The sequence below is a fragment of the Phaenicophaeus curvirostris genome, chromosome 4, assembly GCF_032191515.1.
Source record: "Phaenicophaeus curvirostris isolate KB17595 chromosome 4, BPBGC_Pcur_1.0, whole genome shotgun sequence".
Classification (NCBI taxonomy): domain Eukaryota; kingdom Metazoa; phylum Chordata; class Aves; order Cuculiformes; family Cuculidae; genus Phaenicophaeus; species Phaenicophaeus curvirostris.
In genome coordinates this window covers 78,489,516-78,500,030 of record NC_091395.1, presented here as the reverse complement: position 1 = coordinate 78,500,030, position 10,515 = coordinate 78,489,516, and the positions used below count along the sequence as shown (strand labels likewise).

At 59.4% G+C, this 10,515-nt stretch overlaps 1 protein-coding gene across 1 annotated transcript in view; it reads left to right on the top strand.

The window, feature by feature from the left end:
• Positions 1–10,515, top strand: part of SIGLEC1 (sialic acid binding Ig like lectin 1) — a 45,083-nt gene that overhangs the window by 6,778 nt on the left and 27,790 nt on the right. The window lies entirely within an intron of this gene.

Here is a 10,515-nt window from a genome sequence, read left to right as displayed (position 1 = left end):
CATGTCCTTATGATGGGGATTCCAGAAGAGGACCCAGGACTCCAGGTGGGTCTCCCAGAGCGGAGCAGATTGTTTTTATCATTGGGATCCTTGGATTCACTGGAACCTTTGAGATGATTGGAATCATTGAGACTGTTTTGATCACTGGGATGACGTTGGGATCGTTGGGATCATTGTCGAGGGACTCCTCCTCATGGACGTGGGGAAGGGCTGGGGTCCCAGGGTGGTCAGGGCTGTCTGTGTGTCTGTTCGCCACCCCCTCCCTCCCCTCCTCCTCTTGCTGGAGCAGTGTCTGAGTCACCAGTCCCAGTTTGGGAACTGGGAAGAGCCTAGACGATACCCTGGGTACTGGGGCTGGACTGGGGCCATGTTGGTGCTGTGTAGGGGTTGGACTGGGGCTGTACCATGGCTGTACTGGGACTAAACTGGGGCTGTACTGGGACTACACAGAGGCTGTACTGGGGCCATACTGGGGCTGTACTGGGTCTGTACCAGGACTGTACTGGGACCACACAGAGGTTGTACTGGGGCCATACTGGGGCTGTACTGGGACCATACAGCATCTGTACTGGGGTCATACTGGTGCTGTATGGAGACTGTACTGGGGTTGTACCACGGCTGTACTGGGGCCATACTGGGGCTGTACTGGGGCTGTACAGCATCTGTACTGGGGCCATACTGGGGTTGAGCTGGGGCTACACTGGGACTGTACTGGGGCTGTATCAGGGCTGTACTGGGATCATACAGAGGCTGTACTGGGGCTGTACTGTGACTAAACTGGGGCTGTACTGGGTCTGTACAGTGTCTGTACTGGGACTATACAGAGGCTGTACTGGGGCTGGGCTGGGACTGTACTGGGTCTGTACCAGGACTGTACTGGGACCACACAGAGGTTGTACTGGGGTCATACTGGTGCTGTATGGAGATTGTACTGGGGTTGTACCACGGCTGTCCTGGCGCTGTACTGGGTCTGTACAGAGCCTGTACTGGGGCCATACTGGGGCTGGGCTAGGGCTACATTGGGACTGTCCCAGGACTGTACTGGGGCCATACTGGGGCTGGGCTAGGGCTACATTGGGACTGTATTGAAGCTGTACTGGGGCTGTACCAGCGCTGTACTGGGATCATAAGGAGGCTATACTGGGACCATACTGGGGCTGTACTGGGACCTTACAGAGGCTGTACTGGAATTGTACTGAGGCTGTACTGGGTCCATCCAGAGGCTGTACTGGGTCCCTACTGGAGCTGGTGGGCACCGGGGTGGGGGTATGGAGCAGGGAGGTCCCAGTCCCCCCTGGCACTGGGAAGGTTCTGGAGAGAGGGAGGGCAGAGCGGGGGCTCCACCCGCGTCCGCCTGGCCCGGCGATGAGGTAGCGCCTTCCGGGAATTGAGGCACGGCCGTGGAAACACCGCGGGGAGGCAGGAAGCTCGGGAGGAGAGCGGAGAACACGAGCTGGAAGCCAACACCGATCCCTGGCCAGGACACAAAGCCTGGAGGTGGAAAACAAACCCGGGCCAAGCCAGGAGGGTGCGTCCTCCACGGTGCTCCCAGTGCCGGCACCGGTTCCCCAATCCCAACACCGGTTCCCTCTTCCATCCCGAGACCAGAGCTGCTTAATATCTTCATCAATGACATCGACAGCGAGATCGAGGGCTCCCTCAGCAAGTTTGCAGGTGACACCAAGCTGAGTGGGGCAGTCACCACACCAGAAGGAGGGGATAGAATCCAGAGGGACCTGGACACGATGGAGAAGTGAGGATGGGAGAACCTCAGGAGGTTCAGCAAAGCCAAGGTCCTACACCTGGGCTGGGGCAATCCCTGATTTCAGTCCAGATTGGGTGGAGAACAGCTTGGGAGCAGCCCTGAGGAGAAGGGCTTGAGGTGCTGGGGGAGGAGAAGCTCAACAGGAGCCACAACGTGTGCTCGCAGCCTGGAAACCCCCCGTGTCCTGGGCTGCATCCAGAGCCCTGTGGCCACCAGGGCCAGGGAGAGGATCCTGCCCCTCTGCTCCACTCTGGGAGACCCACCTGGAGTCCTGGGTCCAGCTCTGGAGTCCTCAGCACAGGGAGGACATGGAGCTGCTGGAGCGAGTCCAGAGGAGGCCATGGAGATGATGTGAGGGCTGGAGAACCTCCCGTAGGAGGCTGAGAGAGCTGGGGGTGTTCATCCTGGAGAAGAAAAGGCTTTGGGGAGAAATTAGAGCATCTTCCAGTAGGGAAAGGGGCTCCAGGAGAGCTGGGGAGGGGCTCTGGATCAGGGAGAGCAGGGAGAGGATGAGGGGAACAGTTTTGAGCTGCAAGAGGGGAGATTGAGGTGAGATCTTGGGGAGAAATGTTCTCCTGGGAGGGTGGGGAGGCCCTGGCCCAGGCTGCCCAGAGCAGGGGTGGCTGCCCCATCCCTGGAGGGGTTCCAGGCCAGGTTGGATGGGGCTTGGAGCCCCTGATCCAGTGGGAGGTGTCCCTGCCCATGGCAGGGAGGTTGGAATTAGGTGATCTTTGAGGTCCCTTCCTCCTCAAACCGTTCTATGATTCCGTGTTCATCACCATGATGGATTCATGGAGCAGTTTGGGTTGGAAGAGACCTTTATAGGCCACCTGATCGTGTCTGTGACTCAAGGATCCAGTGGGTCTTTTCCTAATGGTCGCTCTATGATTCTAAGATCCCACAGGGAAGGGGATTCTGCTGCCCGTGGTCCCCCGTGTCCCCACACCAGCACTCCAGGAGCAGGGAGGGAGCTCACCCGGACTGGGAAGATCCAGCTCCCTCCCTTCTCACAGCCCAGCCCGGAGCTGCTGGAGGCCACATTGACAATGGCCAAATGGGATGGGAAGGAGCCAACTGATGACATTTCCCACTGTTGGTTGTTCTGGCCACCTCTGCTCTTCCTCCTAGTGCTGTGGCCTCCCTTGGGCTGGTTTGGGTCCCTCTGAGGTGGCCCAGCCCCACTGCCCCTGCCGGCGAAGGGCTCTGTGGGGTTGGACACAGACTCTTCACGTGGGCGTGGGGTCACAGGGCCAGCAACCAGCCTGTGCCTCGGTTTCCCTACCACCCCTGGGACAGAGGCATCCACGTGGTCCAGCTGTGATGCCCCCAGATGTGACCCACATGGTCCAGCTGTGCTCCCTCTATCCGTGCCCCACACAATCCAGCTGTGACCTCTGCCTGTGCCCCACGCAATCCAGCTGTGCTCTCTGTGCCTCACATGGTCCAGCTGTGCCCCCTCTATCCATGACCCACACGATCCAGCTTTGTCCCTTCTATCCATGACCCATACGATCCAGCTGTGCCCCCTCTATCTGTGCCCCACACATCCAGCTGTGTCCCCTCTATCCATTCCCCACATGATCCAGCTGTGCCCTTCTATCCATTCCCCACACGATCCAGCTGTGCCCTTCTATCCATTCCCCACACAATCCAGCTGTGCCCCCTCTATGCATTCCCCACACGATCCAGCTGTGCCCTTCTATCCATGCCCCACATGATCCAGCTGTGTCCCCTCTATCCGTGCCCCACACGATCCAGCTGTGCCTTGTGTCTTTGCCCCACACGATCCAGCTGTGCCCCTCTATCCGCACCCCCAGTGTGAGCCTCATCCTCACGCTCCCACCCTTTCCTGCCGCTCACGCATGCGCCTCCTCGCACGCCGCTTCCCCAGGAAACCCCCATGCGCCACCCCTCGCCCCACCTCTCGTGTCCCCTCGCCCTGCATTGTCCCCTGGCCCTGCCAGCTTCCTCCCCGGCCTCTCCCTTTCCCCTGGACGCCGAGGCCAAACTGGGGTCCCTCCTGTGCCCCCATCCCAGCCCTGGATCCCTGTGGAATTGGAGGAGCAGGAGGATGAGGATGGTGAAGGCATCTGGGGAGTGTTAGCCAACGGGGCCGGTGGCCATTAACGAGGAGAGGACGTCAACGCTCCCCTCACTGCTCCCCACAGCTCCCACCACCCCTCAGCGAGCGTTTCCTGAGCTCGGTCAGCCGGAATTCTCCGGGAAAGGAAAATAAACCCAACGCGAGGGCCCGAACGGGGGGCGCGGGGCAGGAGGAGGGACCTGCGCGGCAAATCTGCCTTGGAGACCTCCACCGGGGTCCTTGGCTCTGCTCTTCCCACCACCTCCACCACTCTCCAGTCTCATTCCCCATCGAGGTGGCCCTAATTAGCTGGTTAATCCATCACGGATTGGGTGTCTGCTCTGGTCTCTGTGGTGCGACCCCATCCAAGAGCCCCTTTTCTCTGTGAGCACTGGATGGTGAGACCCACCTGGAGTCCTGGGTCCAGTTCTGGAGTCCTCAGCAAAGGGAGGACATGAAGCTGGTGGAGTGAGTCCAGAGGAGGCCATGGAGATGATCCAAGGGCTGGAGAACCTTTGCTAAAAGGCCACGTTGAGAGAAATGGGGTGGTTTAATCTGGAGAAGAGAAGGCTCCATGGAGACCTTAGAGCAGTGTCCAGTAGGAAAAAGGGCTCCAGGAAAGCTGGGGAGGAACTCTGGATCAGGGAGGGCAGGGACAGGATGAGGGGAATGGTTTTGAGCTGGAAAAGGGGGTGACTGAGATGAGATCTTACGAGGAAATTCTTCACAATGAGGATGAGGAGGTTCTGGCCCAGGTTGCCCAGAGCAGTGGTGGCTGCCCCATCCCTGGGGGGGTTCAAGGCCAGGTTGGATGGGGCTGGGAGCCCCTGATCCAGTGGGAGGTGTTGCTGCCCATGGAAGGAGGTGGAACTGGATGGTCTTTGAGGTCCCTTTCAACCCAAACCACTCCATGATTCCGTGACTTAGGATGCTCTAATTTCCCCCAGGATCTCACACCCAGCTCCTCATCAGCCGTCTGTGACCACGAGATGAGGAGAAGCTTCCCCTGTGCCCTCACCCACCTGGACATTGCTCCCTGGGAAGGGAGCTGGAGGATTTGAAGCCAAAATGCCTCTTTCCACCCTCCTGCACCCCGAGATGCTCCAATCCAGCCCTGCCCAGCACAGACCCAGCAGCCCAGGCTGGGAAGGGGGAGGGGGCTCCTGTGGGTCTCCGGCTCCCGTGGTTGATGTTTCAGGTCCTGATAACCGTGAGCGGTGAGAAAAGGTTGAGCAAAACGCCAAATGAGGTAGCAAAGTGGCAGGAGCCGGGAACAAGGGAGGCGAGCGGCGTCGCGGGGATCCGTAGCCTCTTCCTTGCAATCTCGGATGCTCTTGGTAATGCGATGCAGGCGAGAGCCGTGTCGGGGACATCGTCTTGACAGCGCACGTCCCCGAGCGCTTTTAAACATGTCCTTCGCTTCAGGCTCCACATCTTGCTCGGTGGGAGGTGGGAGGGATGGGTGGGAGCGTCTGGTACCCCACAGGGATGGATGGGAGTAGGTGAGGAACATCTCAGACCCCTATAGAGATGGCCTGGAGGAGGTCAGGGGCATCTCATACCTCACAGAGGTGTCCGGGAGTAGAAAGGGGATGGAGAACAGGGGTTGTGAGGAGTGGCTGGGGGAATCATAGAATCACCAGGCCGGAAAAGACCCACTGGATCATCGAGTCCAACCATCCCCATCAATCACTAACCCATGTCCCTCAGCACCTCGTCCACCCGGCCCTTAAACCCCTCCGGGGAAGGGGACTCAACCCCCTCCCTGGGCAGCCTCTACCAGGGACCAATCACCCTTTCCATGAAGAATTTTTTCCTGCTGTCCAGCCTGACCCTCCCCTGGTGGAGCTTGAGGCCATTCCCTCTCGTCCTGTCCCCTGTCCCTTGGGAGAAGAGCCCAGCTCCCTCCTCTCCACAACCTCCTCTCAGGGAGGTGGAGAGAGCAATGAGGTCTCCCCTCAGCCTCCTCTTCTCCAGGATAAACCCCCCCAGCTCTCTCAGCCGCTCCTCTTCTTCTCCAGCCCCCTCACCAGCTTTGTTGCTCTTCTCTGGACTCGCTCCAGAGCCTCAACATCCTTCTTGTGGGGAGGGGCCCAGAACTGACCCCAGGATTCGAGGAGCGGTCTCCCCAGGGCCGAGGCCAGAGGGAGAAGAACCTCCCTGGCCCTGCTGGCCACGCCGGCTCTGATCCAAGCCAAGATGCCCTTGGCCTTCTTGGCCCCCTGGGCCCCTGCTGGCTCCTGTTCAACCAACCCCCCCAGGTCCTTCTCCTCCAGGCACTTTCCAGCCAGCCTTCTCCTAGTCTGGAGCTGCTCAGGGTTGTTGTGCCCCAAGGGCAGGACCCACCATTTGGCCTCGTTAACCCTCATCCCGTTGGTCTCAGCCCATGGATCCAGCCTGTTCAGATCCCTTTGGAGCCTCCCGACCCTCCAGCAGGGACCTGGGGTTGTTTAGCGTGGAGAAGGCTGAGGGGAGACCTCATTGCTCTCTGCAACTCCCTGAGAGGAGGTTGTGGAGAGGAGGGAGCTGGGCTCTTCTCCCAAGTGACAGGGGACAGGACGAGAGGGAATGGCCTCAAGTTGCACCAGGGCAGGTTCAGATTGGACCTCAGGGAACACTTCTTCATGGAAAGGGTTCTCAGGCCCAGGGTGGAGGGATGCTGCAGGGAACCCACCACCCACAAGATGCCCCTCACCTGGCCTCGGGGCTGCACAGGCTTGTGGTCCATCTCCCCCTGCAGCTGCAGGGACGAGCGACGAGGACTCCGGGCACAGCTTCGTGGCCACCAGCACGGCCGTGTCACATCCCATCGCTTTGGACCTGATTGCTCATCGTGTCACAGGAATAATTCACGTCGCTTTGCTCGCCTGGGATTGCAGAAAAACCCCATCTCGCTCCGGAATTAATGAAGCGTCTGGGATCAGTGACTCGAAATGCTTAAAACATCTCTGTCCAGCGTCTCCTGAATTTAAAAGTCACATTTGCGCATTTGGAATGGATTTCTTTTCGCTCGAAAGCTTACTTTGCTTTACAGATGCGGATGTTAAAACCTCCTGGAGATGTTGAACCCAACCCGAAACATTCCCTTCCAGTCAAGCGAGAGCTCAGCCTCAAAGTCCTGCTCTCACGAGGCAGCAGAGCCTTCATCCCGAGCCAGCGTGCTCCTCACACCAAGACTTCACCAAGGGCCAAGGAAAGGTTCGAGCTGGTTGCACAGCCCTGGTCCCCAGCTCCACAGCATCTCCTCGACCCACAGGTCTCTCCTGTTCATCCCGTGCTGCCCCTCTGGCTGCCCCCCCACCTCTGCTTGAGTCCTGTGGGACATTGTCCCCAGCTCTGCAGCCTGTTAGCAACCCCATCCCACCCTGTGCCATCTCATCTCCTCCCATCCCATGCCATCCCACACCATCCCATCTCGTGCACTCCTACCCCATCTCATGCCATGTGATGCTGTGCCAATCCATCCTATTCCATGCCGTTCCTCCCCATTCAATCCCATCCCAAGCATTCCCATGCCATGCCAACCCTTTACACCCCATCCCATCTCATGTCATGCCAACCCATCCCATCCCACCCCATCTCACCTCGTTCCATCCCATCCCATCCCATCCCACCCCATCTCATCTCATTCCATCTCATCCCACCTCATCTTGCCTCATCCCATCCCACCTTGCCTTATTCCATCCCATCACATCCCATCCCATCCCATCTCCATCCCATCCCCATTTCCATCCCATCCCATCCCATCCCATCCCATCCCATCCCATCCCATCCCATCCCATCCCATCCCATCCCATCCCATCTCCATCCCATCCCCATTTCCATCCCATCCCATCCCATCCCATCCCATCCCATCCCATCCCATCCCATCCCATCCCATCCCATCCCATCCCATCCCATCTCTCCTCGTTCCATCCCATCTCACCCAATCCCACCCCACCCCATCCCAGGGCCCCCTAACCCCCCTCCCCAGGCTGAGGACTCATCCTCACCCCGCGCTCCCTCCTCTCTTCCCACACCATTGGGGTGCGGATCACCCACGCCAGATCCAGGGGGGACCACGGCAGCGGGGCTGGAGCATCCCCTGGGATGGGGGCTCCGGCTCACCCCCCTTCCCAGTGTGTCACCCCCCTTCCCACTGTGTCTCCCCACTTCCCACCAGCTCCACAGAGCCGCCCGGGTGCTCTGGGGCCTCGCACCTCTCCTGCTGCCAAGGAAAATATTTACCCAGCGCCGAAACGAGCCGGGCCGGCTTCCCAGGGCTGGGTGACCCTTGGCAGCTGGGACTGGGGGGGGAGTGTGGGATGATGGGAACCCGGCTCTCCCTGCATCCCAAACCTGATCCATGGGGCTGGAGGGGAAGGGTTAAACCCCAGCAGCCCCTTCTGCATCCCCCTGCGCATTCCAGAGTGAGGGGATCCAGATGTGCCTGGTGCTGGAGACTCCAGGGGTGTCCGTGCTCGGTGCAATGGGGTGGGGGGCTTGGAAAGGGGCAGGGGGTGCACCCAGAGCACCACATAGAGGGTTCCCCAGGGTCTGGGTGGCTCCAGAATCTTGGGGGCTGCCCCAACACCCCTAGATCTGCTCCAGCCAATGCTTCCCTGCCTCCCTTCCCAAAGAAAAACACGCTCTGTTGACTCAGGTGCCAGCGCGGAGCACGGTGACGCCGGAGTTTTACAGCCTGGGTCCCAGCAGAGCGAGGATTTCTTTTCTTTGTCCCTTTCTTTCTGCCTCTCACCCCAGGAAGGTGAAGGGGGAGGCGTCGAGGGGGCTCGCAGGGAGATTTGGCCCCATCCTCCATCCCACCCACTTCCTCCAGCGTCCATTGGCATGGAGAGCCAAAAAATCAGAGAATCATAGAATCACCAGGTTGGAAAAGACCCACTGGATCATCGAGTCCAACCATTCCGATCAAACACTAAACTAAAAAGCAGGGATCTGGCCCCGTTCCCGCTGTGATGCAGCTTTCGGGGTGCCCTCAGCCAGCAAGGATTGAGGCAAATCCCTGCTAGCCAGGGCGCTTTGGCTGATTTATGGTGACCCTTCCCATCCATGTGTTCTCCTCCAGACAGCCCACGCCTCAAATTCCTGGGACACCCCCAGGCAGCCCCTTATCGCTCTGGAATGCCGGCCAGCCCACATTCCTGCTGGGGAAGGAGCTGAGCTGCCTCCCCTTGGCTCTTCCCTCAGCTCCCCTTGGGTTTTGCTGAGTCTGACAGCCCTGGATGCAGCTCGGAGATGCGGCAGTGAGTGTCTCAGGGTGAGGGATCCCCATGGAAAGCTTGGTCCCCAGAAGGATGCTCTGCTGGTCCCCAGGCTGCAGGGACGGTCACTCCTCCCTCCCTGGACACACGGTTGGTGAGGACATCGTTGAACCCTTGTTCAACCGGGCCAAGTGCAAAATCTCGTGCCAGGGTCGGGGAAATCCCAAGCTGACATCCAGGCTGGGTGGAAAATAGGTTGAGCAGCCCTGAGGAGAAGGACTTGGGGAGCTGAGGGAGAAGGTCCCTCAGTCCTGTGGCTCCTTGGCCAATGTCCCCAGCCCCTGAGGAGCTGTGAGCCCCGTTCCCAGAGGGAGAGACCCCTGTGAGCTCCCCCAGAGCTGGCACCAGGGGAAAGCAGTTCCTGCAGCTCCTGGTGATACCACCAAGGTGCTCCTCATTTGCTAATTGCATCAGTGCTGATTGGATTTAAGGAGGGCAGGGAGAGGGTGAGGGGAACCTCTTTGGAGCTGTGAGAGGGGAGATGGAGGTGAGATCTTGGGGGGAAATGTTCTCCTGGGAGGTGGGGAGACCCTGGTTGCCCAGAGCAGTGGTGGCTGCCCCATCCCTGGAGGGGTTCAAGGCCAGGTTGGATGGGGCTTGGAGCCCCTGATTCAGTGGGAGGTGTCCATGCCTGTGGTAGGGGGGGAACTGGATGGGCTTTGAGGTCCTTCCACACCCAAGCTGTTCTGTGATTCTATAGTTGCACACTTTCACTGATTTCCGTGATTCTCTTCCTCTCTTTCAGCTTCCCCTTTGCTGACGGCCACCACCCTGGCGGAACAACCCTTGGGACCTGGAAAGAGGAACAGGCTGGAGCTTTGCCCTCAATGCTGCCCACTGACCATGCAGAGGGCACCCTGTGAGCGGCTGATCCAGCTCTGCTGCCACCCTCGTCACTGGTTTGGGAAACCCCATGGGCCCCTGGCTGGGGGCAGAGAATCACCAGGTTGGAGAAGATCCCCTGGATCCTGGAGTCGAACCATTCCCATCAATCACTAACCCATGTCCCTCAGCACCTCGTCCACCCGGCCTTTAAACCCCTCCAGGGAAGGGGACTCAACCCCCTCCCTGGGCAGCCTCGGACAGGGACCAATCACCCTTTCTGTGGAATATTTCTTCCTGATGTCCAGCTTAAACCCTCTCCTGGTGGAGCTTGAGGCCATTCCCTCTCGTCCTGTCCCCTGTCCCTTGGGAGAAGAGCCCAGCTCCCTCCTCTCCACAACCTCCTCTCAGGGAGTTGCAGAGAGCAATGAGGTCTCCCCTCAGCCTCCTCTTCTCCAGGATAAACCCCCCCAGCTCTCTCAGCCGCTCTTCTTCTTCTCCAGCCCCCTCCCCAGCTTCGTTGCTCTTCTCTGGACTCGCTCCAGAGCCTCAACATCCTTCTTGTGGGGAGGGGCCCAGAA